The sequence below is a fragment of the Sus scrofa genome, chromosome 11 (genome assembly GCF_000003025.6).
Source record: "Sus scrofa isolate TJ Tabasco breed Duroc chromosome 11, Sscrofa11.1, whole genome shotgun sequence".
NCBI classification, from domain to species: domain Eukaryota; kingdom Metazoa; phylum Chordata; class Mammalia; order Artiodactyla; family Suidae; genus Sus; species Sus scrofa.
In genome coordinates, this window is record NC_010453.5 from 66,795,898 (window position 1) to 66,823,351 (window position 27,454).

General features: G+C 43.5%; 1 long non-coding RNA gene across 1 annotated transcript in view; it reads left to right on the forward strand.

Annotated features, from left to right (window-relative positions):
- LOC106505333 overlaps positions 1-27,454 on the forward strand; it is an 83,080-nt gene that overhangs the window by 40,258 nt on the left and 15,368 nt on the right. Inside the window, exon 2 of the long non-coding RNA XR_001299652.2 lies at positions 10,904-11,040. This is a non-coding gene — a long non-coding RNA (uncharacterized LOC106505333). The remainder of the gene's footprint in view (positions 1-10,903; positions 11,041-27,454) is intronic.

Below are 27,454 nucleotides of genomic sequence, written 5' to 3' on the forward strand. Positions count from 1 at the left end.
TTTCTGCTTTTCATGATAAAAAATGCAAATCACAAACATTGTCTAAAAACCCGAGGAGCTGGTCTGCTTTCTTTAAGAGGCAATTTGCAGCTTAAGACAATAAACCGAGTATCAGTCCTAAGCGATCGAATGCTGTGTCTTAGCCCCCTTTGATCGTCTATGAGGGAGAGCAAGAGTTCTGCAAGAGAGGGTGGTAAGGAACTTTTAGAAATCATAGGCCCTGAAATGGGATCCATTTAAGGTGCAGTCTTTGTTACTTCAGCATGTGGCTCAAAGGTCCAGAGACTGGTTGCGCAAATGTTCTGTGCCGCCTTGGCTTATAGCTGTCTCCCCACTTTGAGAATTTCCAGGGCAGTGACAATACCTTAATCATCTGTGTTTTCACGCACTCCGTCATAGAGTAGGCAACTTCAATAAAGGAATAAAAGAATGAGAAAAAGGGAGAAAGGAAGGAAGAAGGAAGGGAGGAGAAGAGGGAAAATAGTCTAATTTTTTTTCAAACAAAAATTTAAGCCTTTTGAATATTAAAATTCCTTTCTCTGGACAGACACTTGAACATTAGCCAACCTTAAAAAGGGAGGAAATTCTGATATATGCTAAAACATGGATGAAGCGTGAGGACACTACACTAAGTGACATAAACCAGTCACAAAAAGACAAATACTGTATGATTCTAGTTATATGAGATATGTAGGGAAACGCAGAAGCAGAAAGGAAACTGCTGGATGCCAGAGGCTGGGGGGAGGGAGAAAGTGAGACATGGTTTAGTGGATATTGAGTTCCATCCTAGTGTTGCAGGATGGAAAATTCCAGAGATTGGTTGTACAGCAATATGAATGCCGTCAACATTACTGATCTATATGAGCCCTTAGAAATAGTAAGACGGTCTACAGCCATGAGTACGACCCTGACCGAGCCTGATCTCGGAAACTAAGCAGGGTCAGACCCGGTTAGCACTTGGATGGGAGAAGTAGCTAAGGTGGTACATTTCATGTTGTTTATTTTACCACAAGTTGTTAAAAAAAAATTCCGTAATGTGTTAAAAGGCTTACCAAGAGGTTGTATTTTCCTTCAGAGACTCTTAGCAATGCCACAAACATTACTGAAACCACAGCTGATACTCACACAGCCCAGGATTTGCATTTGTTCACATTGAGTGGAAAAAAAAATCTCAGCAAGAACTGAACTTGACCTGGGCAGTTCCCATTCCTAATCCCAAGGGTTCTGGGGTTCTGAGTAAGGCAAAGGATTTCTGAGGAAGGAAAAAACAAAGAACGAAAACGTTAGGACAATGCCAGCCAACAAGCTCCAGAGCAATTCTAACCAGGAATTTCTCTGATTTTTTTTTTTCTGACTAGCCCACCCATCATGCACAAGTGTCTCTCTACCAGATTATCTGAAAGACAAAGGATTACCTCCTCCTATTTCTCTTAACTAAATGGTTAGTGAACTGCTGAGCTGACAGAATCCATATTTGCAACGCATAATAGATGCTTCATTCGCTAAAAAAAGAATTAGTAACTGACATAAACAAAGGAGAACATTAGGGATTCATCTGGCATTTGGTTAATCATTACACAGAGGGAATGACATTAATTCCAGGGCTTATTTGAGGCTTAACATCCACAAATAACTACTCAACTATCAGAGGGATACAAGATGCTTTTATACATAATGCTTAGCAATTCTGGCCCCCATGCTAATGTTGGTCCATCAACAACTTTGGGGGCTTCCATCTTGGAAATTGCTGCAGTTGGCAAGTTGACTATGTTTGGTATCAAAATTGCAAAGCAAATAGAGGATTAACGGGAAGAAAAGAATAAAGATAGTATCACGTATATTTTTTAAAGCATAGAAAATTTGAGAAAGGAGCAAGTTCTTTTTCTTTCATCTATTTTACTGAATTCCTTATGTATAAAAGCAATACATGTTCTCAACAACAACAAAAAAAATCAGTTGATCTAAGAAAGAAACGGAAAATTTTATTCGAGCCAAATTGAGGATTATAACCTGGGAAGAGCATCTCAGAAAACTGTGAGAACTGTTCACCATTAGAAGTCAAAACACAGTTGTAAGGCATTCCCATGGCGCTGTTGTCTCTAAGATGGTATGGGTTCAATTCCTTGCTGGGTGCCTTGGGTTAGGGATCTGGTGTTGCCTCGGCTGTGGCTTGGATCACAGCTGTGGCTTGGATTCGATTCCTAGCCTGGGAACTTCCATAGGCCAAGGCGTAACTTTCTTTTTTTTCCTCTGTGTCTGGTATTTTGAGCTGTACAGAAATCTTTATTTGTATGTAGTCAAAATTGTAAATCTTTCTAATGGCTTTTGGATTTTTTCTTTCAAATGAACTTGAAATTCTCTTTAAATGAACCCTTTTGAGCTGCTAATTGGGATTATGTTGAATTTATAAGTTAATTAAAGAGAAAAGAGAGTTCTTGTCGTGGCTCAGTGGTTAACAAATCCGACTAGGAACCATGAGGTTGCAGGTTCGATCCCTGGCCTTGCTCAGTGGGTTAAGGGTCCAGCATTGCCGTGAGCTGTGGTGTAGGTTGCAGACGGGGCTCGGATCCCACGTTGCTGTGGCTGTGGTGTAGGCCGGTGGCTACAGCTCTGACTGGACCCCTAGCCTGGGAACCTCCATATGCTGCAGGAGTGGCCCTAGTAAAGGCAAAAAAAAAAAAATTAAAGAGAAAAGACCTCTTCGCTGTAGTAAGTGTGCTCTAACCCCCAGAAGTGGTATGATTTTATCTAAATTTAGATTTTCCTTTATGTCCTTCAATACTGTTTAGTAGTTCTTCTTTACTTCCGGTCTCAGACATGTCTTATTTGGTTTATTCTTGGGCATTTTTACGATTGAGCTCACAGTTGAGAACTGCATCTTTTTTTCCACTCCAGGTCTTGGGAAGGAGACTGCCTTGGAGGCAGTAAAGCCCAGTGGGAAAGGCCGGGGACTTTGGCCTCCATTCCCGGATTCCAGCCCCAGATCTTCCACTGGCTGCCTCTGTGCATTTAGATAAATTAACTCTCCTCTGAGCATATTTCTTCACCTGTGGAATGGAGATGACGAGTTTGTGATGTTTAAATAAGATAATAACATCGCATCTTCAGCACAGACTCTATGACAGAATTGTTAAATGATAACAGAGATAACAGAGGCCTTTTTTCAGGCGCCTTAACTCTCATTAGTTTTGATTTTCTTGACTTTTCCGGATAGAAAATTATATTATATATGCTCTTCTAATAGTGATGGTCCATCTTTATCTTTCCAGTGTTTACATATTTATTTCTTTTATTGCCAATTACACTGGCTAAGACTCCATTATGTCCATGGATGTATTGGGTGGTGGAAGCCAGCTTCCACGTCTTAGTCCTGAATGTAATGTAAATGCTTCTACTTTCTGTATGTCTGATGGTTAGAGTCTATTTGTGGTAAAGAGTCATCACACCTTATTGCCATTAAGTTATTTATCACCTTCTCTTATTGTCTTTATTTCTGTTCTATCTATAGCCAGGTCCTATTTTTCATTTATAATATTAGTAATAAATTCCGTCTATCATTATTGATAAACCTTTTTGTTGCTTGTCAGCCTCTTTGAAAACCATTTGACTTTGATGACTGCCTTCTTGGAGATTTGTTTTTTGCTCTTTATTTCCTTCTTTCTATTTTCTTTGAGGTTGTATTTTTTCCAACACTTGAGTTGGATCCTCAGCTCATTAATTTATCAATCTTATTTTATTTGTGTTGATTGCACTCCTTATTCTCTTATTCCTTTTTTTTGTTACAAATTATACATGGACACTTTATTTATTTATTTATTTTAAGGGAGTTCCCATTGTGGCTCAGTGGGTCAAGAACCTGACTAGTATCCATGAGGATGTCAGCTCGATCCCTGGCCCCGCTCAGGGGGTCAAGGATCCGGCACTGCCTTGAGCTGTGGTGTAGGTCCAAGATGCGGCTCTGATCCCTCACTCCTGCGGCTGTGGTGTGGCCCTAAAAAGTAAAAAAAAAAAAAAAAAAGAAGTGATGAAAGAAGTGACAAAAACTTTTCCCAAATTGGAGGTGTATGTGGACGCCTTATTTAATAGAGTCCGTGGTTAATAATGATTTCTACCTCATCCATCCTCCTGTTTTAAATGTTATGGTTTCATTTTTAGCTTCAGTTTTCAGCAAGTAGATTTGTTTATCCATGTATTTGTCGATGTCTTTGCTCACTATCTGTGCTGTGTTTCTTTCTTTTCTTTGTATTGAGATATAATTCACATATCACATAATTCAGCTCTTTAAAGGGTACCGTTCAGTGGCTTTTGGTATATTCGGAGTTGTACAAACCATCCCTGTGATCCATTTTAGAATATTTTGTTACCGCCAAAAGAAATCATGTACATACTCGTCGTCATTTCCCTCAAACCCCTCAGCGCCAAGCAACTACTAATCTACTTTCAGTCTTTAGATTTGCCTCTTCTAGACATTTCATATAAATGGAATCACATAAGGTGGGGTCTTTTGTGACTGGCTTCCTTCACTCCATGTAATGTCTTCAGTGTTGTTCTACATGGTAGCTTGATTCAGCATGTCCTTTTTAACTCCCAAATAATATTCCATTGTGTAGATACATCACATTTTATTTATCCATCCATCAGTTAATGGGCGTTCAAGTTGTTTCTATATTTTGGCTGCTATAAATAATGTTGCTGTGAACATTCATGTACAAGTTTCTTTTGGACGTACTTTCCATTTTGGGGGTATAAAGAGAGGGGTGGAACTGCTGGGTGCTATAGTAACTTTATATTTCACATTTTGAGGTACTACCAGACTCTTTTCCAACATGGCGGCACTGTTTTGCATCCCCGCTGGCAACGTTGAAGAGCTCCACGAGCCCACATCCTCACCAACACGGGTTATTATCCGTCTTGTTTGTAGTCATCTCAGTGGATATAAAGTGGTATTTCATTGGGTCCCTATCGGTTCTTGGTTCACAGTTCTTCTGGAAGTACCTTGTTAAACATGTCATTGAAGAAGATCTGTTAATAGTTCTTGAAGGAATAGACTGCCTTTATTGTTTTGGTGGTTCACGTTGGAGCTAAGCTGGGTATAAAGGTTTATTTCGATTTATTCCACTGTTTTTCTGGCTTCCATTATTGCTGTGGAGAAGTCCACTGTCTATTATTCCTTTGAAGATGTCTTGGCTTCTCTTTGATTAATTTTAAGGTTTCTGTCCCTTTGGTCTCTGCCATGTATTGGAATTCCCCAAGTATTGATTTACTTTAATTTATCGTGCTTCCTAGGATTTGTGCTGCCAAAATCTAAGAAATCACATCTTTCTTCCATTCTAGGAAATTCTCAGCCCTATTCCTTGTGTTGTAGCCTCTGCCTCATTCTTCTTTTCTTCAGAACTGCTACTAAACTTACACTGACCGCTCTTAACTCTCACCTAAGTCTCCTACCTCTGTACTTATGATCCATTCAGAATAATAGCCTTAGGATTTTTTTTTCCAGCTTACCAATTTGTGTTTAACCTGTTATCAAAAAGGTTTTATGTCAAAACTTTCCTTTTCTAAGAGCCCTATTTGCTTCTTCTTCAGATATGCCTGGGCTTTTTCTTTCTTGCATTTTCTTGTTCTTTTCTCACTCTTAATCCCCTTTTCCTAGTTTTATTTATCTTAAACATATGCAATTCAGAGTGTTTTTCTGATAATTCTATGATCTGGACTCAAGTCTAATTTTGCGGTATTTGTTTCTTATGTCAGTCATTCTTTTTTTTTTTTCCCACCTATGCTTTGTAATATTGGATTGAGAGCTCTCAAATAAGCAAAGCGCAAAAAATTCACATTAAAAATGGCCATAGTTGGGTAATACCTCTGGGATCCCCAGCAAAATAAATATCAGGAAAGACACTCTAAACTCAGGGTATAAAGAATTGCCACAGACAAAGTATCTCCCCTGTGATTCCCCCTTTTTCTCATCTCTCTTACCTGGACCTGGGGGACCACTACAACCACCTACTGACTTGTTGTCTGCTTCTTCTCTGATGCTTCTTCAAACCCTTCTGTACCGACAATTGGAGTGTTTTAAAACTGCATGACATCATGTAACTCCCTTGTTTAAAAATCTATAGTGACCTCCGATTGCTCTTAATAGAGTATTCAAAATTTCTGCCAGGCGTACACGGCCATGTATGTTCTGCTTCTTGCCCATCTTCTACCTGCTTCTCCTGAATGTCTCACCACTATTCACTAAACTGTAGCCAGGTTGGCCTCCTTTATCTTCCCTGAAGCCAACAAATATGAGGGGGATCTTGCCTAGAAGGAAGCAGCAGGGATGAAGAGAGTGGAGAGATGAAGCCATCTCACTGACATCAACAAGACCCTGGATCAAATTTTTCCTGAAGTCCACTTTATCACTGGACTTTGCAGTAAGGGCTCATTCCTTTCTCCTTTCCATTCTTTCCTCCCCACCATCCACCCTCCCACCCAGCCATTTGCGGGTAAGTTGAGATCTTGGTCTGTAAGGAAGAGCTGTTATCACTTTATTGACCATTCCCAGAGGCTTTCAGAGAAAAGTTACAGCCAAAAGCTAATATTCCAGTTAAGCTGTCTTTATAGAGATCTTCATTCTAGTCTGGGTCCAGCAAAAGTTGAAGAAGAAAAGCTACTCTTGATATATCCTTGGAAAATCCCTATTTTCTAGTATTCAAGGAACAATCAAACACGGCCTTTCTGGAATTTAATGTTGCAGTAGTTTTCTCACTCAGTTCGAAATACGTTTTGAAAGGCTACACACATTTTCCTTCTTCACCATCCTTGGATATTCACTTTTACTTAACTCAGTGATATATAACAGTCACGAAGCACCCCCATTCAACTTAGATTTCCATTCCACATCGCTTCATGTAACTAACTCCTCCACTGGCCAAAATCATCGGTAAGACAATTTCTTTCTTTCTTTTTTTTTTTTTTAATGACCTACCAAACATTCTAGTAAATTCTAAATCCTTGCCACATTCTCTTAATTCAAAAGGCAGCAAAATAAGTCAGGAAAAAAGATGAAGTTCATCATGTTCAATAATAAAGACCTTCTAGCTTGCAAAGTTGCTTACACCTACGTTATCGCTTAAATTCTAACAGCAGTGCTGCAGTCCTGAAATGCACGCAGTATGAAGATCGTCCTGGTTTTATAGCTGAGGAGAGAGGAAAAGGGAACAAACATCTCAGAGCTCTTTGCCGAGCATCCCCACATAAGAAGCCTCGATATGTCACCTCCCCTAATCATCTCCCAAAGTGAAGTGTCTTCACCAAGTCACACGGTCGTTGCCAGAGGCAGGGCACAAACCTCATCGGCAGAGCCCTCTCTCTGCTGCAGTTTGCCTCTTCAACTCAACACGCATGGAAGCCTCTTGTCTACACAAGGCTTCGGGCTGAAAATGATGGATTCTTCAGAACCTCATTACCGCCTTTTTTTTTTCATGGCTGCCCACAGACTCCTCTGATTTGTGTCTTTGACTTAATGCGATTGGTACCAAATCTAACACTTCATTATTTTCAAATGACAGAACCATCAGCTCTTAAGACAGTGTAGTTGGGACACCGTAAGCAGTTCTTAAATTACTTGGGAGTTCCGGTCATGGTGCAGTGGAAACCAATCTGACTAGTATCCATGAGGATGCAGGTTCGATCCCTGGCCTCGCTCAGTGGGTTAAGGATCTGGTGTTGCTGTGAGCTGTGGTGTAGGTCACAGACGTGGCTTGGATAGGGAGTTGCTGTGGCTGTGGTGTAGACCAGCGGCTACAGCTCTGATTCGACCCCTAGCCTGGGAACCTCCACATACGGCAGGTGTGGGCCTAAAAAGACAAAAGACAAAAAATAAAATAAAATTACTTATTAAGAGCAGACCTTCCCATTGGAACGCTTTCATTTTATAGCCATGGGCACAGATCCTATTTTGGTTTCCATCTTTTGTAAGACAGAAGCGTTTTTCTGGGGATGCAAATACGGCACCTCACGTTAAACCAAAACATCTCCTTAGAGACAGAGATGCTTGTAGGATGTAAGTGTGATCTAAGCATCTTAGGATGGAGTCTGAGATCCAAAGTGAGATTTATTAATTAAAAGGCAAAATGCTCATACAGGGCTTATCTGTCAAGCCCTATGTGCTCTACAAATATTTAATCACTTATATTATTAGGGTCATTATCTCAGCTGTTGTTCCCAGTTGAAAGCAAGAAAAGTAATCCTGTAATAAAAGAGCTTATTAAAGAAATATTGAGTGTTCACAGTGGGGTTGGGAGGGCTGGAGAACTCGGCTAAAGGTTAAGCATCCTGGAAACTGCCAAAGCCACACCAGCCACTGGCCTCATAGGGGACCACCATGGTTGAGGCTGCCCCCATCCTGCCCTCACATCATCCCCTGGGCCATCAGGAGCTCAGTCTTGCAGCCACCAGAGAACCACCACTGCTACATGGCTGCTTCCTCTTGAGAGGGCGAGGCATGGAACACAAAAACCTCTGCACGGAACCTGTGCCCTGATGTTGCTCCCCGCCCAAAATATCAAAAACTGTGCCTGGAGTTCCTGTTGCGGCCCAGTGGGTTAAGAACCTGACTAGTATCCATGAGGATGCAGGTTCCATCCCTGGCCTCACCTAGTGGGTTAAGGATCCAGCTGTTAACACAAGCTGCCGCTGTCGGTCACAGATGTGGCTCGAATCTGGCGTGGCTATGGTGTAGGCCAGCAGATGCATCTCCAATTCACCCCCTAGTCTGGGAACTTCCATATGCCGCAGGTGCAGCTCTTAAAAAAAAAAAAAAAGTGGCTGATGGGCAGCTTCTGGTCACTTGCTGGTGTCGCAGCAGCAAAGCAGCCTGAGTGAACTTGAGTTCTGATTGCTAAGCTCAGGAATGCCCCTCTAAAGCAGGCCTATCCCTGTGACATAGGACATGGCCCCTGCAAGTTCATAAGGACCTCTAAGTCAAAGTTCTACTGCCTCTAACTTCCAGTAAGCAGCCCATTTCAGAGGAATGTGTGACCAAGGCACACTTGACTTTGTGATATCAATTCATTAAACGGTATTTAATTCCACCCTATTTAGATCATTTTCTGGAATCCCACAACTGTACAGGGTCTTGGAGCTCAGACTTTTTTAGCTACACTCGCTTCCCAGGTGATGGGAATCAATCTGGTGGCTTTAAATAGCTTTATACAAGTGACTCAGAACTTACATCTCCAGCCCCCCAACCCCGAATGCCAGCCTCATATTTCCAACCGTCTGCTCTGATGTCTTAAAAGATCGCCAACCCAAAGAGTCCAAAACCAAACTCAGGTTCATCCCCTCTCTACACATACCACTTTCTTTCACCCAGATGCTCAAGCCACAAGCCTGGGAGGCAGGTTAGATGTCACTCTTTTTCTTACTCCCCCCATCCATTCAACAGGAAAATTGATGGAGTTTACCTTCCACGTATATTCCAGACTCTCCCCTTCTCCTGCCTCCTTTGCTATCACCCTCCTCTCACCCAATTACCTCTTGCCTGCTCTTCCTACCAGGGCTGGCATCACACATGTGTGAGCAGGGCACTTGCATGGGGCTGCATGTTGAAGGTGTCCCCATGCTTGGAACTGACCATTCAGTGAAGGTAGCCTTGAAATTCATAATAAGTTTATCTTGAATTTGTGCTTCCTAAGTGAAGCCCAGTGGGACAAGTCTGCATGCCCCTTGGGGTCTGGAGCCTCAGGGGTGGCTATGTGTCTCGCTCTCTCATGGTTTGGGTCAAGTTCTTGGCTACCCCTCTTCCGATCACTGCCCCTGCCGCCAAGAACCACTGCCACCCAGCAGGGCCCCAGGCAACTGTGTTTGTCTGCATTCACCCCAGTGTGTCCCCCTACCTGATGGAACATAACAGCATATAGCGAACACAGGGAGAGGCCAAGAGGGAGACCATGGAAGCAAAGCTTTTTCTCTGCTTTTCAAATAAGCCTTTCATTTTATTTTTATTTTTTGCTTTATTTTTTTTTCCCGGGCTGCACCCGTGGCATATGGAGGTTCCAAGGCTAGGGGTCGAATCAGAGCTACAGCCGCCAGCCTACACCATAGCCACAGCAACACCAGATCTGGGCCATGTCTGCAACCTACACCACAGCTCACGGCGATGCTGGATCCTTAACCCACTGAGCGAGGCCAGGGATCGAACCCACAACCTCATGGTTCCCAGCTGGATTCATTTCCGCTGCGCCGTGACACGAACTCCAAGCCTTTCATTTTACATCTGCCCCACAAGCTACCTAGCTGGTCCTGCTTCCTGCTTCTTTCTTTGCCTTATACCCCAGCTATTCTCAGCCAGAGCAGTTCTTTTAAATCTAAGTCTTATCTCACTGTCTATCTGCTCAGAACTCTTAACAATACAATATACCAAGCAAGGGCTGGCTGCCCGATGTATGTAGAAGCCAGCTCTGTCGTCTGGCTTTTGAGAAATGAAAGAGCTTTGTTGCAAGAATGACTGACAAGGAGACAGGAGACAGGACTGCAATGTGTCTCCCAGATCCAGGGCTAGAGGTGAATTTAAGGGATTAGGGAAATTTCAAACTCGGACGTTGATGGGCTAGTCTCCCATCATTCATGTAAGCTCCTTGTGCTGCTGGAAGCCAGGTCCTCCTTCCAGAAGGACCTCTCACTTTGTAAAGGGCTCCTGTGGCAACACTGCTGTTCTCTAAGTTCTGTAGACTGAAGATTCTTGGGTCCAGGCTCATCCTGGAGGCGAGTGTTCCTGTCTTGCACATGCGCAGTGCTGCCTCTGTTAAAAAAACAAAACCCCCAGTTTACTTCATCAACAACTTGTTTTTAAGGATGCAAACCCCGTTTAAGCTGGTCCCTGTTTTAATGTGTTCTTTTGATACCTTCCCAATTCTTTCAGAGCAAAATGAGCTCCTCCTGCGTCCCACGAGGCTGGAGGCCCAGCTCCACCTGCCACATCTACACCTATCTCCGCTCCAGACACCCTGCTCCCCACCTGGCTCGCTCAGCCTCCACGCTACTCCTCAAACACCGCAGGTACGCGCCCTCGGGGACTTGGCCCTTCCGTCTCCCTGCAAAGCCCTCTTGGCTTTGCTCCTTCACTTTCTTCGTGTCTCTGCCCAGTGAATCCTTTCTTCCCAGCCACCCTTCTCAAACGGGCAACTCCGATCCGTCACCGTATTCCTGATCCCCTCCCTGCTTTCTTTTGGGAGCAGTACTCATCACCATCGAACAGACTCTATGTTTGATTTTCCAGCTCCCTCCCCAGAATGTAAGCTCCCTGAAGCCAGGGACTCTGTCTCTGTTCAATGCTCCATCACCAGCACCAAAAATGGTGGCCAGCACATACGGGGGGGTGGGGGGTGGGGGGGGTGGAGATCCATGGTTTGGGGGACCTGAAACTTACAGCTTATTAGACTTGGGGGAAGGGGAGCTCTTGAGAAAAAAGGCACAAGACTGCAAATAAAAATTAGATATGGACTGTATCATTGTCAACATTCTGGTTTTGATATTCCACTATGCTCTTGTAAGACATTGCCTTGGGGGAAACAAGGAAATACAGAATCTATGTATTTACATCATTTCTGCCTATACATAAAGGAAACAGAGGCTCTCTTTGCTGTTTTTTTTACAACTGCAGGTGAATTGACAAGGATCTCAAAATTAAAATTTAATTAAAAACTAGATATGCAGGTAAACATGTGGAATGAGAAAAGATATCACAAAAAATCAAAATAATAAAAACCTGACAAATGCCACACATCCTAATATCTACAAAAATATTTCTATTAATCAACTCCCTAGCAAGCCTTTATGATGCTTTTCCCTGTATTTCTATGTGTACTTTGATCATCTCTTCATATAGGAGTGCTTTGTAATGCCACTTTCTACATAGACAATGGAAAAATATCAATTTCCCTCTAGATGTTGATTGAATTTCATTTAGAAAGGTTTCTTTAAACTTTGAACCTTATCTTTAGTCATGTCATGTAGTGTTATGGGATGGTTGTCAAATCTATGAAAATACCGATTTCTGGCATGTGTGGGCTTTTCAAGTTTTCTTATACACGGACTAACTTTAGATACTCTTTAAAAGACCAACCTTAACCAGTCTGTCATTGATGTCCTCAAGGAGTGAGTTAGTATGGGCTCTGTGTTATCTCTAACTGTGTCAATATTTTGCGTCCAATGAGCAAGACCTGAGTGAGAACCTGTGTGGACAGTGTTGAGTGCTGCCATTGCAGGGTCGAGCATGGGCATAGGGTGGCAATGGGCATAGGGTCCGGTTTGCGTACAGAGGGTTGTGTAAGAAAGAAGACAGGGCGATAAGTTGAGGAAAGTGTGTTGGAACTAGAAAGGGAGGTAGGATTACCATCTCATGTCAGCAAGTATGGGAGATACGGGTGGCATCTAAGTTAAAGAATCCAAGGCCTTGACTGGCCACAAAGAAAGGGAAAGGCACGGAGTATCTATCATGTTAATATCATTAGCAGTAGAGTTGACCTCAAGCTTTGCCACTTGGCCCATCATAAACCTTGGGAGCAAGAACTTAGCGGCACACATAGACTTATCCCATTACACTGAAACCAGTTAAATCCCCAACTCAACCTCCTCCAAGGCAGGTCTCAAAATTCCTCGAAACTCCTTTCACCGAACCCAACACAAGAGGAAGCAATGTGACAGTAGGGAATGTTGAATAGAAAGCAACAGGCATCTTGACCAATCGTGGCTAAAATATGCTCCTTTTGCAAATTTTACAAAATCATTGTGAGCGTGTCAACACGTGGGCAGGGCCCCTCCCGGGGGCTTGGAAGGAGATAGAAAATGAGGGGCCCTAGAACTCAGGCATCTTTAGCTTCCCACTCAATCCGACTTTGTAGGCCCTTTCCAATGGTTGTCAGGTGATGGACAGATGTCAGGACTCGGACTTAAGGGCTGAGCATTAAGCAATGAGCATACGCTCCTTGTATGTGTACTTCGTAATTACACAAGTAATTTTAAAATAAAACAAGCAGAGACACAACAGCATAAATACTTAGCATCAGAAAATGGATGAAAATTGTGAAAAGCTGGGGTGAAAAATAACACCCCCTCAGTGAGCTATTGAATTACGAGCCTGATCCTTGCGACTGCACTTTGAACCACTATCTCCCAGGCGCCACGCCAGGGAACTTTAGTTTCACCAGAATCAAAAATAATGTGCTCAAAAAAACGTCCTTGAAAATAAAGAAGAAATCAAACCTTTATTTCAGAATTCATCATGTGATAAATGTACCTTGAGTAACTAAATAACAGGAAGAATGGCCGAACGCGTGTTTCCAATGGAGAAAGCCCCACCTGCCCTTCCTTAGCCCATTGAGGATTCAAATGAGCCTGAAACACCAGTCAGGTCTGAAGGTTCATCTGAAAGGAACTCCCGGCTTTGGCTAAAAATGATGCTTTTCTGGAGCTGCTAGGGATTAGGAAGGAATGGCTTAAGGACCACTCTGCCCCTGGAGGAGGTCAGTTTCCTGTGGCAGAGAGGGTATGAGACCTGCCCTCCATCTGCTCGGTTTCACTTAGGGACAGGAGGGAGATGGGCAGAAGGAGTTCCAGAAAAGTCACAGGCACACCCAATGAACTCGAACCTCTCCCAAGAGCTAAAACACGTGTGGAAATAAACCAGGACCAATTAGCCAAGAACAGGCAGAGGCTATTTATTCAGAGCTTGCAGCGGTGAGGGATGCAGTCAATGTCACTTGCGTTCAGCAGACACGGAAGCGGGCAGGGGAGGTGGAGGCTTCATCGGGGCGGAAATGGGGAAAGAAGCTTCCTGTGTCCTGCTCAGAGGCTGTTGGTCTGGGGAAGCTGGAAGTGGACCCACAAGAACTGGGGGGGTGGGGGGCAGTCCGGTCTGATGAGTTAGGGGTGTGCATTTGGCTTTCTCTAGTCCCAAGTTGAAAGTAGAAAAAAAAAAAGTTGGGGCACCTGGAAGTTTAAATCAAGTCCTGGCTGTTTGGGGTAGATTAGCGTAGAAGGTATCATTTAGCTTCCTGGATTGTCATGAGAGAGAGCAATCTGTCTTTCTGCAAGTCCGACAACAGCCTGGCTTCCCAGGCTGTTTGTGATAGACCAGGGGGGGCTGGCTTCCGGCTGTGGGTCAGAGTTCTGTTTGTGCATGTGGCCCGGCCGCTGTCCACTCCTCAACTCCATCTCTCCCATACCAGTTGGCATCAAAGCAGCTTTCTGAACGGGCACATTCCCACAGATACAGAGAAGGGCGAGAGGGTGTGGGCACTGGCGTGGGTGGGTTTTCCTGGAAAATAACTTAATAGCTCCAAGACGGGAGAACTTGTAAAGTTTAAGGGTGAAATCGAAGTACAAGGGCCAAACGGCACGAATCTCATCAGCAGTAATAGGCGTGTGGTTAAGTGCCCGCACACCAGGCTGGAGATTGCCCCTTCGATATTTTGAGAATAAGGCACGAAGAGGAGTCGGTTCATGCTAAGCCTTCTCCACTTTCTCTGATCTTGTCCCTCAGGAAAAAAGGTGGGGGTAGGATTGGGGGTGGGAGGGGTGTCACTGCAGTGGAGCCTGAGGTCACTTTCCTGGGCTTGATTCACAATCAGCAACCTACAGTCCCAGAAGTGACTCCAGATTGTTTTGCGTGCTTTACTTTTTTTTAAACTTGAGCCAATTATTTAAGGCATGACTCTTTCACATGAAAAACCCAGCGGGCAGCTTGTAAGCCTGGAATAAATTGCACCGGGGGTCCGTTTTCGGGCTCTGTTAGGTAAAACTGCCAACGTGCTCTGCTTGTTACAGAAGAAAAAAAGTTTGCAACATTCTGCTTTTCAGACACACAACCGAAGCTCAAAGGTGTTATGAAAGGCAGTCTTGTCTGACATTTTCGGTGTCTGTGGGCTCTGAGAGATGGAGGGAGGAGGGCTAGACACAGGAAATTAGCCCCAGATGCTAATAGAAGGACTGGCTCCCCTAACACCGGGCAGGCAGGAAGACCCCTCCCTAAGGTTGCAAAGACAGCTTTCTCTTCTTCCAGAAAGGGCCAGTCTGTTAGCCAAATCCTTGGCTCTCCTAAGAATAGCTGCGAGTACGCGTGGAAAGAGTAAGCATGTAGGGGGAAAAAACTCGACTGCCCAGATCTGCAGACTTGAAGCAAGGAAAGCTTCTCCCTTCAGCTTCACCACTTCCGTCTCCAGAATTGCATTCGGGCAGCCCTGTGTTGTGGGGTGAGGCAAACCCTTGATGCTGGGCGACTCCAATCCAAGTGCCTCGTAACAGTGAGCCAGGCCCTCAGTTTCCTGATTTGCAAACAGCAGAACCTCTGCTGCGCACAGCTACGACCGGGCACCTTCTTTCCCAGAGAGGAAAATAGCATACCAGGGCCAGAGCCACCATATCCTTCCACGGAATCCCTGGCCGTCTTGCACTTTTCTCTCAGGCAAGGGCCTGGGAGCTGGTTCGCCTGATGGCCCCCGGGAGGCCCCCTTGAGACGGCATCTAGAAAGGCGTGGATGTCTTGTTGAGTCTCTCATTTTCCACGAGGTCAGAACTGGAGCCAGCTGCTCCTAATGTCGAGGCTGGGAAAGGTAACACCTAAGGACCGGGTCAGGAGGGTCCTCTAACTGCGCTTTTTCTGGAAAGTACTGGAAAAAGCACGGAGGCTATGTACCAAACCCCAAAGGAGTCACTGAGAAAAAAACATGCACTATGAAATATAGGAATTCATTTGATTTCCAAATAGTTATGGAACACCTGGGATTTCAGAGAGGAAATTCTTCTGTCTGCCCTCAAGCAGCTTAGGGTCTAGAAATTCAATGTTCGGTCCATGCCCAAATCCTGTCAATTTTCCTTTCTCTCTTAGCATCTCCTGCTTCTCTTGAACGCCACCCCTATGAAGGTGACTCATTTTCATCGTCTCTCACCTGAATCTTTACAACAGCCTCCTAACTGCTCCTCTGTGTCTGCTCTTTCCCAAAGCGGAGTGACCTCTTCAAGGGCAAAGTCCGCCTTGAAAATCTTTGCGCAGTACCTACAGAATAAAAGTAAAATGTGTTAGGAGTTTCTGTCATGGCTCAGTGGTTAACAAATCCGATTAGGAACCACAAGGTTGCGGGTTCGATCCCTGGCATTGCTGTGAGCTGTGGTGTAGGTTGCAGACATGGCATGGATCCCGTGTTGCTGTGGCTCTGGCATAGGCTGGCGGCTACAGCTCCGATTCGACCCCTAGCCTTCGAACCTCCATATGCCATAGGAGCGGCCCAAGAAATGGCAAAAAGGCAAAAAAAAAAAGTAAAATGTGTTAAATGGCCTATTAGGCCCTGCCTGCTCTGGCCTCAACCTGCCTGAGGCCAACTGCAAAAAGCGGCCCAATTCTACACCCCTGCCTGAATCCAGGGCTCTGCAACGTGACTTTGCAACTCGCTCCATTAAGAAATGGTGTCCGTTCCCCTCTTGCATCCTCGCTGTGTCTTGCTCAGGCCAATAGAATGGCATGGAAGTGCTGGTGGTTTTCAGAAAGTAGAAGCCAGAAGCCTGGTTTAGTGTCTCAGATCCCCCGAGTGTTCAGTTTGTGTCCATGGACAGACGCATAATCTGTTTCCTCCACAGTAAAATAGGAATCATGGGTTACCTACCTCTGAGCACTATTCTAAAGAGTCAGTGAGAAAGCGTTCCTCTCCGTGGTTTAAAATACTTAAGAGAAAAGCTGAAGATTGTGCAACTATTTACAAATGGGGAGAGAAAACGTTGGAAGTCCAGGTTGGAATCAAAGAGACCAATGTCAAAGGCATAACTACAAACCCTTATTATACAAATTCTTTTTTTCACTCAGCTGAAAACCCCTTTGCTTCATTAAGTTACCAACTACTCACCGTGTTTATCTACTTCACACCATCAAGGCAGATGGCAAAAGATCAGTGTAGATGCTCCCTTTAATAAGCCTTCACTTAACCAACTGGCAGAATTAACTACCACTCTCCAAGTTTAATTTTCCAAGTTAGACTGATAACCAGCGCCTTAGCTGTTCAGCTCTATTATGTGATCCTCGGTTATGCATAAACCTTTCCGCTCGCACCAACTCATTATCTGTTTTTCAAGATATGGTTATTTTTATTTCCCAGCCTGTTTATAAGTACGTATTGCAATTAAACGATGCAATTAAATATTATGAAAGTCAAAAGATGTTTTAAGTATAAAAATATTTCTGTGGATCTAAATTGAATACTGTAGAAAGTACGAGTGGAAAAGAAGATTGATATCGAATGTGCTGTGGGTGAAATAAGAGTATTGAACTAAGAAAAATCCTTAACTCTAGAAGATTGAGACACTCAAATTGATTTGGGAATTTTTCGCTTCTCAATTCCACTTCAGAGAAACTGAGCTAGAAAATGTAAATAATGCAAGATGAATTTAATTTATAACCGGGAACTCCAACATGCAGATTCAGACTCGAAGAGTGAGTTCTGGCATTACATCAAGAGATCGGGAAAGAATCCACACTTACCTGTTTCAAGTTAAAATGGATGGTAATTTCCCCTTTTGGCTAAAATAGATGAATAAGAATTTCAAGAATGTCCTATCTGAAAACCGAACACAACATAGGGAACAGCCCTGCCGTTAACGACAGTAACACCATTGCTGGCTGCCTTTCATTATGAATAAACCCTAAACTGCTCTTTCATCTTTATGTCACTAGTTCAATGGTCAAATTTCCAAAGAAGACCAAAGAATTAAGCCCAAGCCCTGTGATCACCCACCAGCCATCAGGTGGTGGGAAAAGGAAATCTCTGGTTATTTTGGCTTTTATAGTGGGAGGTAAAGCCAACACTCTCAAAGGGAGCCTCTCCCCAAATAGTTCAGAGCTTTGTATGCGGGGCAGCCAAACAGTGACAGGTGTCCATTATGGCGACTGGCTACACATTTTAAAAAATCTTTAAACATAATATTAATCTCTTTATGGCCCACAATAACTCTGATAAGGATTCAAGTTCTTCTTTCTTAATCACCCGTTTATTTCATTTATTTTTCTAAGATTTTTTTTTGCATTGCAACAGCTCTGAAAATGCTGTCTTACACTTACTGAAAATTATCCATCAATCTGTTAAAACTGATGTCTTACAATTAAAACTGCTAACTTTTTAAAGAGGTACATAAAAAGATCTTACAAATGACAGCAACTGAGGTTCAGTGAAATCTGGCAATATCTTTTCTCCCCTATCATGCAACTTATCCCACTGAATTGTCTTTGTCCCCCAGCAGGCTAAGTTCTACTTGTCTTAAACTCAGTGCTAAGCAGACAATCCAAAATACATTTATTGAATAAGTGAGTAATGTGCAGAATGAGGATAAAGCTGCTGCATGAACTTCTGTACCGTTTCAAGTTCATGGGTCTCTGAGGTTTAAATAAATACCTGCAGAGGTTTGTTTTTTCAACATTTGCAATCTCCAGTGTCTGACTTATTCAACAGTTACTGAACTCTAAGTTGATCCCAGGGATGGTGCTCAGTGCCTTCTGTGAATTATCTCATTTAATTATCACGAGGGTCCTCAGTGAGTGCACTGAGCCTCAGATTTAATAAATTACCAAAGGTCACACACAGCTACGAGTAGGGGAGCCATGAGTTGAATGTTGACAGTCTAAATGCCCAGTTTATGCTCTGAACTGCTCTTCTATTGTCGGACTATATAGACGCTCTACTACTTACAGACTCTCCTCAGAGTTAAGGGTATTAGCAGGAGCCTCAACCTGAGTCTAAGCTGTGTCCGCACTTGAATTATGTCACGTTTGCAGTGCTGGTTGGATGGGTCCATCGAGAGTCCACCTAGAAGAGTTCTCACTGAAAATCAGCACACAAGTTCAGAATGGTGAAAATGATCCAAAGTTGAGGGCAAGTGCAATTCCGTGTATAGCATGATTTGCATCATTCAATTTTCCTTTATCTGCGCTCAGAGATTCCCGCTGGGGTCCTAGTATTGGTATGGGAGAGGGGAGCTGGCACTGGTACCACATTGACATCAGGCAGTCCTTGCAGGGACACTGTAGGCACAGGTGGTTGTGGAAGTCTCAGGGGATCACAGATAAAGAGGGAAACCTGGGAGATCTTGGGAGACCACTGTATGTTTAGGAAAACTGTCGGACCAAGGCAAGCTTGCTTAACCGGCAGAGGTGCGAGAATTGCCTCAGGTCATTGGGCAGGGGGATGGGATGAGGCCTGCATTTAGATTCAGACCGAGGGCAAGAGTTTGAAGACTGCCTTTCAGCTGATTTGAATACTCACCTTACTTGGATACTAAGGAGGAGCTACTACTCCGGGAAAGAGGCAGGACTTTCCAACCCCATTGCCCCTTGGATGACAGAACTGTGGCCCACCGGATCCTCGGGCAGTTTCTGTGCCTGCCCGCTTGCATCTCTCACAAACGTCCTACCTTAGTCTGATTCTTGCCTATCACTTTGTCTCTCGCTGAATTCCTTCTGCGCGGAGGCATAAAGAACCTGAACCTCAGTGAGTCCAGACACAGGGTGAATAATTCTAATTTAAAACCATGGGTTTAAGTCCCAATCTGGCTTTAGGCTGGGTTCGAGTCCCAGTCGGGTTTTGGCTGGGTTCAAGTGCCAGCATGTGGGTTCAAGTGCCCATCTGTGTTCTGGCTGGGTGCAGGCCGTTAGTGCTGTCAGTTTCAGTACCATCATCTTTGGCCCAGGAAGAAGCAACATCAGCTCGTGGTTGACAGCCTGGGCAGCAGCCGTCACTTTGGGGGAAGGCATCAGGTGACCTGATCATCATCTGTAGCATCACAACCCGGGGGAAATGGCAGGAGTCATGGTGCAGTGAAGGGTGTCATTGGAGGTGCCCACTGCAGACCATTGCTGACAGGCTCCAAGGACAATTTGAGAAGAACCTGGGTGGGCCTGGAAGAACCACTGGAACACCATTGCTTTGTAAGCCTTGTTTTCAGTCTCAAGCTGTGTAGACTGAGCAATGTGAGTCAACTTCAGCCCCTCCCAAGACACACAAAACCAGTCAGAGCTTGGAAAGTGAACTAGAAAACAAAGAACAAAGCAGTCTTATTCGAGAGCAAGGGAAATAATCAGTAGACTGACAAAGATAGTTTAAAGAGAAGGCAGGTGTCATGGATGGAGCAGTAAACCGGAAGTCGGGAGATCTGGAGGCTAGTCCTTGCCCAAATGTTCTGTGTCATTGAGAGGCAGGCAATTCACTTCCCTGAGCCTGCTTCCTTACTGCCTGAGAGAACTGGGCTAGACAGATGACCAAACTCTCACTTCCATCACGCTCACAAATGCTGTGATTCTGCAAGCACTGGTTTGTATCTTCTAATACCCACCTGGCATTTAAAATAGATTTGCAGGGGATTCAGTCAACATGGGACCTGCATAACAACAGAACTGAGTGGCTTTCTGGGCTCTGGAAATCACAGCAGTAAAGCAAAAGGAAAGCTGAATGTGCAGTGAACTGGTATACCCCAGCAGGTTTAGGCAGGGTGAATAGGCTCCATTTTTGTTTTGTTTGTTTTGTTTTGTTTTTTTAATACATTATTTATTTTCTTCCAGTTTTACTAAGATATAATTGACATATGGCACTGTGTAAGTGTGAGGTGTATAGCATGATGACTTGATTGACATACATCCTGAAGTGATTATCACAATAAGTTTAGAAAACATCCATCATTCTCATATAGGCACAAAATTAAAGAGACAGGAAAAAGTTTTTTTTTTTTTTTTTCTTGTGATGAGAACTCTCGGGATTGACTACGCTCAACAACTTTCATCTATAACACATAGTGGGTTAATGATATTTGTCATGTTGTACATTAGATCCCTACCTGGTGCTTAATTAATGATACTTCTAAAGCCACAGAAAACACCAAACTGAAAATCTTCCTGAGGAGGACTGTGTTCCCAAAGTATCTTCCTTACGGGCCGTCACTGTGCTCAACATTCTCTTTGGATGCAGGTTGAGTCCTGGCACTGTGGTTTCTGGCATGTTGCTTAACTTGTGTGAGCTCCCATTTTCTCATCTGTGAAAGGGGCAGTAATAATAGTATTTCATATTAATAACAGTACAGAGGGTTGTTGTGATGATTAAATGAACAGTTAGGTAGAGGGTTAGCTTAGTGCCTGGAAATTAATAAAGACTCAGTAAGTGTTAGCATCACCAGTCCTCATGGGCTCCATTAGAAAACAGAGTTTCCATGGACTGTCTTTTACACCCTAGTATAAATTGTTCATCACATGCTCATCAGACTAGCGACAGGCTTGACTCCCTTCAGTGTCTTTCAGGAAGTCAAGTCCCCAGAGGCTCCATTTTTGGAAGTTAATAAGTGCCCCTGGCTAAGCATGTTTTTGGTCAAGCTAATTGCACATGAGGGAAAATCAGAAGAGAGTGTATATTTCTTAGCTCATAGCCACAGAGTGCTTACAGATGAATTTAGTGGCCACAGGTAAAATTACATTTACAAGGACTCCCATTGGAAAGCAATGCTTTCATAGCTTAGTACCTGATTAACATCTAATTAAACTTCCTCTAACTTTTCTTCCATGAATATTCATTGCATTATTACCTCACAAAGTTGGATGGGAAGTTGATTTTCATTAGGTGGCTGTCACAGGGCTCTCTGGGCTCAGCACAGGCTTCTCTCTGTGCATTGGCACTGCATATGACAGCTAAGGTGCCTTCTGTACCTCTCCCTCCCGGTATCCATCACTTACCAGTCAAACTAGACCACTCCATGTGCAAAACACACCCTGGGCTTTCCTACCTCATGCCATTCCTCCTGCCCTGACTCCCTCCTTACCCCTCACTACCCTCTGCTTCTCTAATCTTAACCTACTTTTTGTACCTTAGTTCAGTATTCCCCAGTCATCTATACAATAATGCAATTCTGACAGATCTTGACAGTGTTTCTTATAGATGGTGATTCTGAAACTTGGGTGAAGAGTATAAATAGCCAAGACAACTATAAGGAAGAATGAGATAGCAGAACTGCCATTCCAGATATAATGACATGTATAAAGCACATAGAAGGCAGTGAGGGATTGGTTCAGGGATAAGCAAACCAATAGAAGAGAAGAGAAACAGACTTGGGAAACTAGATGAATGAAAGAGATGGCACTGGAGACTGAAGGACTTTTATTTTAAAAAATGGTGCAGAGATAATAGGGTACCCACATGGAAAAAATTAGATAATTCCCCCTATATGGAAATTTCACTGTGAATTAAGACATGTATAAAAGAATAACCATTTTTTTAAAGAAAAACTACATGGTTTTTAATGCTCATGACAATCCTTGGGAGTGGGTATTATTGCCCTGCTCTTAGTGGAGAGTGAGCACAAGTGAAGTAATTTACTCATGGTCAAACTGCCAACAAATGACTGGGTTACAATCCCCAAATGTATCCCAAAGCTTTAATTTGTCCACCAGGCCATATTTCCTCCCCCTCTTCTCAGTATTCTATTATTTGATTTTAAAAAGTGAATTTGGGTAAGCAGTATTCTCTTATTTATCTAGCTTCCTACCTACCCATTTTTGTCTTCTGGTTGTATGTACCTCATCTGTTTATCTTCTTGAAGTTAGTGACCAGGTCTTGGTTTGCAGAATTTCTGCCAGGAGTCTGACATGGGTCTTGGTAATAGATCTTCCTGACATATTAATGATCACCTTTATCATCCAAAAGTTACATCTAAAAAGTTAGCAGGAATAGGAAAAAAAAATTTTATGTTTTTCAATCCTTCCTATTCTATCATATGATCGATACCTTGGAGAATAATTTGAAGAAATTATATTGGAAAAGGCTGATCCAGAGAAGTATTTGTAACAAAGTTCCCCAAGCTTCCACACAGACAAAACCAGAAGTGCTCTGCTCAGTTCTCCCACACCCATCCTCCCATCAGACTTTGATCTAAGTTAGAAATAGAAGGGCTTTTTCACCTCTGACATCTTTTCTTTCTCATGCTGATTAAGGTACAGGTTTGGATGTGGTGGTAAAATTCAAATTAATAGTGATTTAAACAAGAGAGATACTTGTTTCTCTTTCACACAACGATATAAGCATAAACAATCCAGGAATGATATATTGGCCATAGGTATTGGGATTCCATGCTCCTTCTCTCTTTTTAATCTGCCATCCTCAACATCAGCTTCTACCTCACAGACAAAGAAGGCTGCACCAGTTCCTGCCATCACGTTCACAGTCCAACCAGCATTGAGAACAAGAAAATGGGTAGACAGTATACAGCTATGTGCCCATTAAACTTGGGAGGATCTAGTAGTAGAGGAAGAGTAGGGAAATTGTTAGGGAACAGCAAATCTTATCACATTCAAGGAAGTCATTCAGATATAGGTAAGTCTACTTTTGTCATGCTTTCCTTCTCTGTCTCTCAAAAAGTTGATCTCTTTGTCCAGCACTTGAAGCACCCATAGTTTAAAGGGAAACACAGAGATGTAAATTAAAAATAGCAGTGTAGCATGGAGAATGCTGTTAACATACAGAGGAAGGAACAATGAATCCAACTTGGAATGGGGTGATCAGAGGGCAGTTCTGGCAAAGGAAACAGCTTGTTCCAAACCCAGGGGGAGTGAGAACATGTGGTGGGATCTATGAGCTACAAGGGGTGCCCCTGAAACTGGAGGCAAACAGGAAGAAGGAGAGTAGCAGGAAGTGAGGCTGGGGATGGAGGCTTGGAGTCAAACCAGGGAGGGCAGGCAGCCACACTGAGAAACCTGGACTTCATCTTCTGTAGGGACCAAGAGTGGATTTTCAAGGGTAAAGGAGGCGTAACAGGTAGGGTGACCAACTGTCCCATCTTGCCTGGGGCTGTCCTATTTTAAAACCGAAAATCCTACAACCCAGAAAACTTCTCCATCCCAGTCAAAGTGGGATGACTGGTCACTCCAGCAGGGACCACATGGAGCAAGAGCGTAAAAACTTTCTGAGATGCACACATAAGCTAAGTAGCCATTGCAAGAGCACAGGTGAGAAAACACAGAATGCTGATCCATGGCAACAGGATGGAGAGGAGACAGCCTCTACTGTCATTTAGAGGAAGAATCCACTTAATGGCATCAACTTAATGGCATGTGACTCCGTGGAGAGAGATGAATGGCAGGAAGGCCAGAGCCAGGCAAGGCTGTGAAAAGATGCTATTATCAGACAGAAGGCAAGTTCAGACTTGGCCAGGCTGAGGCGAGAGTCTATGAACAATACTCAAGGGATGATTTTCCCAGGCATTTGTTCGTATTACCCTGGAGCTCAGAAGATAGACGGAGAATGGGTGGAAGACCTATCAGTACCTGGTACCGAGCCTGTGAACATTCTGTTGACTGTGGTTGATGGTTGAGTTGCCATCATCAGTGCATACAGGACACGCAGTTCTTTGTACACAATAAACACTCAAGAAGGATGTGGTAATTGATTGATTCATTCCTTAGCTCAGCACACCAGAGTCATCCACCTTCAAACGACCTTCTTTTACTCATTAGTTCACTTATTACTTGTTAAATATAAAAGCCTTTTTAGAAGAGAAAATGTTCTTCTAGTAGCTTACTGGATTTTCTATTACTTGATTCAAGAAAGGGACACAGTGTCCTACATGTGGGTAACTTCTAGATCTTGCATAAATTCTGATTCAAATCAAAATCCCTGTATTTTGACAGCTTCAAAAAACATTACTTTTCCTAAAGACAAGGGGATTATATTTTAAAGAACTAGGTTGAAATATTATTTTTAAACTGAGCCAAGAAGAGAAGAAAGCTAGAGTTTTCGCTATCATCATCATCACGGGTAGTTTGGGAGAAATTGCTTAGAGAAGAACAAGGGCAAATGTAGAATTGGGAATGGGAAACATTTTCTCCTTTTCACTCCATTTATAAAGTAAATGGGAGGAGTTCCCGTCGTGGCACAGTGGTTAACGAATCCGACTAGAAACCATGAGGTTGTGGGTTCAATCCCTGGCCTTGCTCAGTGGGTTAAGGATCTGGCATTGCCGTGAGCTGTGGTGTAGGTTCCAGACATGGCTCGGATCCCGCGTTGCTGTGGCTCTGGCGTAGGTGGCTACGGCTCTGATTAGACCTCTAGCCTGGGAACTTCCATATGCCGTGGGAGCGGCCCTAGAAAAGGCAAAAAGACCAAAAAAAAAAAAAAAAAGTAAATGGGAAAAAGCTAGTCAATTACTGGTAAGGAAAAAGAGCTAATAAGTTTGTGCTTTTTTATTTTTTTCCTGAAAGCAGTAAACTTAATAGCTGATCAGACACTGTGTTAAACAAAAACTCAAACTTATTAAATGTTTTAATTTTATTACATGATTGATATAAAATGTCAGCGATCAAAAATACAATAAAGATTAAGACCAAAAAAAGGGAAGAAAGAGCAGATGAAAATTTCTAGTACCCCCTCCTCCATACCTGACCCAGAATCACACTTTCCTCTGGCCCTAGATGAAAACCATTAAAACAGCAACCTCAGACATGAATCTAGAGGACCAGACACATCAGGGGTAGGCCATGCACCATAGTCCCAAGTCCCTAACACTCTGTCATCTTTTTCAAGTAAGTCGTGTAATTGGTGGTTTGGAAAAGGAGCCCAGAGGGTGGGAGAGAATGTATGTCTTTCTCCCCCGCGATGCTTTCCTCCAAAAGCTGACTTAGGAACAACCAAACTCAGAGAGCCGAGACGTTCTCCAATTTCTTTGGGGATAAAGACAATAATGGAACAAGAGACATGGGACAGGAAAAGCTCAGAGAAGGGTTTTCCCCTCCTGCTTTCTGAGGGTAGCAGGGCTTTCCCAAAGAAGATGCTCGTTGTGGAGGTGAGCTCTGGGAAAGGGAAGAAGCTTTTCCCCTCATGTACATGGGGGAGGAGCTGCAGATGCCTGAGGGAACTGAGAAGGTGCCAACTGGCCTCAGCAGGGCAGGTGCCTGGGGAAGAGAGAGCCATGATCAGGAGATGCACTGGGCCGCTCCTGTCCATCCCCGAGGTTGGCACATGTTGTCGGTACATCCTAACTGCCGCCCCCCCACCCGGCATCAAGCACTCCAGATGTGGGGGCCAGGACCTGCAGTGAGGAGTGGTCCTCTGCCAAATGCCACCGTTGCATCTGAGACTTGATGGCTCTTGTATTTGCACCCAGGAGGAGCACCAGAGGACCCATTATGGGACTTTAGTTTGTGGGGGAAAGAATACTGATGGATTGGCAGCAGTGAGAAAAAGAGAGAGGAGGCTGGAAGGGAGAAATGGAAGAAAAAGAAAACTCTGCTGGAAGACAAGGAAATGCACAAGGCGAGGGCTGTGGACTGGGAGCAAAAAAGAGGAGAAAGGAAAAAGGAGGCTAATCTGGGCTTTAGAGGAGAAGAAGGAGTGGAGAGAGTGATGGAAACCTAGATATCTATTCCTTTGCCCTGTACTTGGCATCATGCTCTCCAAACTAGTATTCTGCACCTTTATTCACAAAGGTGAATCAGAAATATTGAAGTATGGCAGAATAACAGCTTCAGCAGCTCCTCTTAAAGAGTTGCTACTTTTTCCTCTGTAGATGATCAGTATCCTGTAAACAAAGGTGAATAAAAACCAAGAGGCTGTCGTAAACCCCACAATGGCCCCGTGAGCATTCTCAGGTTTAATGCAAGGGAGACCCGATTGCTGTGACCATTTGTTAAAAAGACATGCAGAGTAGAGCAAGCTCGTCCTGGTTCACTGGAGACCAATGTTACTCCCCAGTGGAAACCTCCCAGCTCTCCCCCTGCACATGGCACAATATGTGACTGTCCTGTGGTCCTACTAAACCCAGCCACAGAAATCTCGGCAGGCTCCCAACCTGCTGATTACATTGCAACTACAGCGATGCAAATGTCATTGCTATTTTCAGCACCCTGCTAATGAATTATATTTAACTACATTAAAAAATAATGAGCTGGAAAGGCTACAATTATGATATTTAAAATATAAATTGTACCCAACGGATATTAAATGTGGGCTTTGCATTTTTCCCTTGCCTTCGGAACCTAACAAATATTCTTTTATCCTCGGAAAGAAAATGGGCAAACTGACTGATGAAATAGCTCACTCCAAGCAATTAAAACTTTCCATTAGCATATGGAAGGATGTATGAATTGTTCCAAGACACTTGTCTTTAACAAGGTTGTATTAACATCAGCCAACTGGAGTTCAGGAGTTAAATGAGATTGGCAGTGAAGGGATTAAGAAGTTATGAAAGAAATGTTTTTCCAATAAGGTGGTAAGAGCCCAGTTTATCCTGAAATTACATACATATATATGTATGTATTTACATATACATGTGTGTGTGTGTTGTACAGTATTCTTCATCTCATCCCAGCAAAGGCAGGTTTACCATTAGAGTAATTGTCTCGGCTCAGGCTGCCATAAAATGCCCTAAATTGGGTGGTTTAAACCACAGATATTTATTTCTCACCATT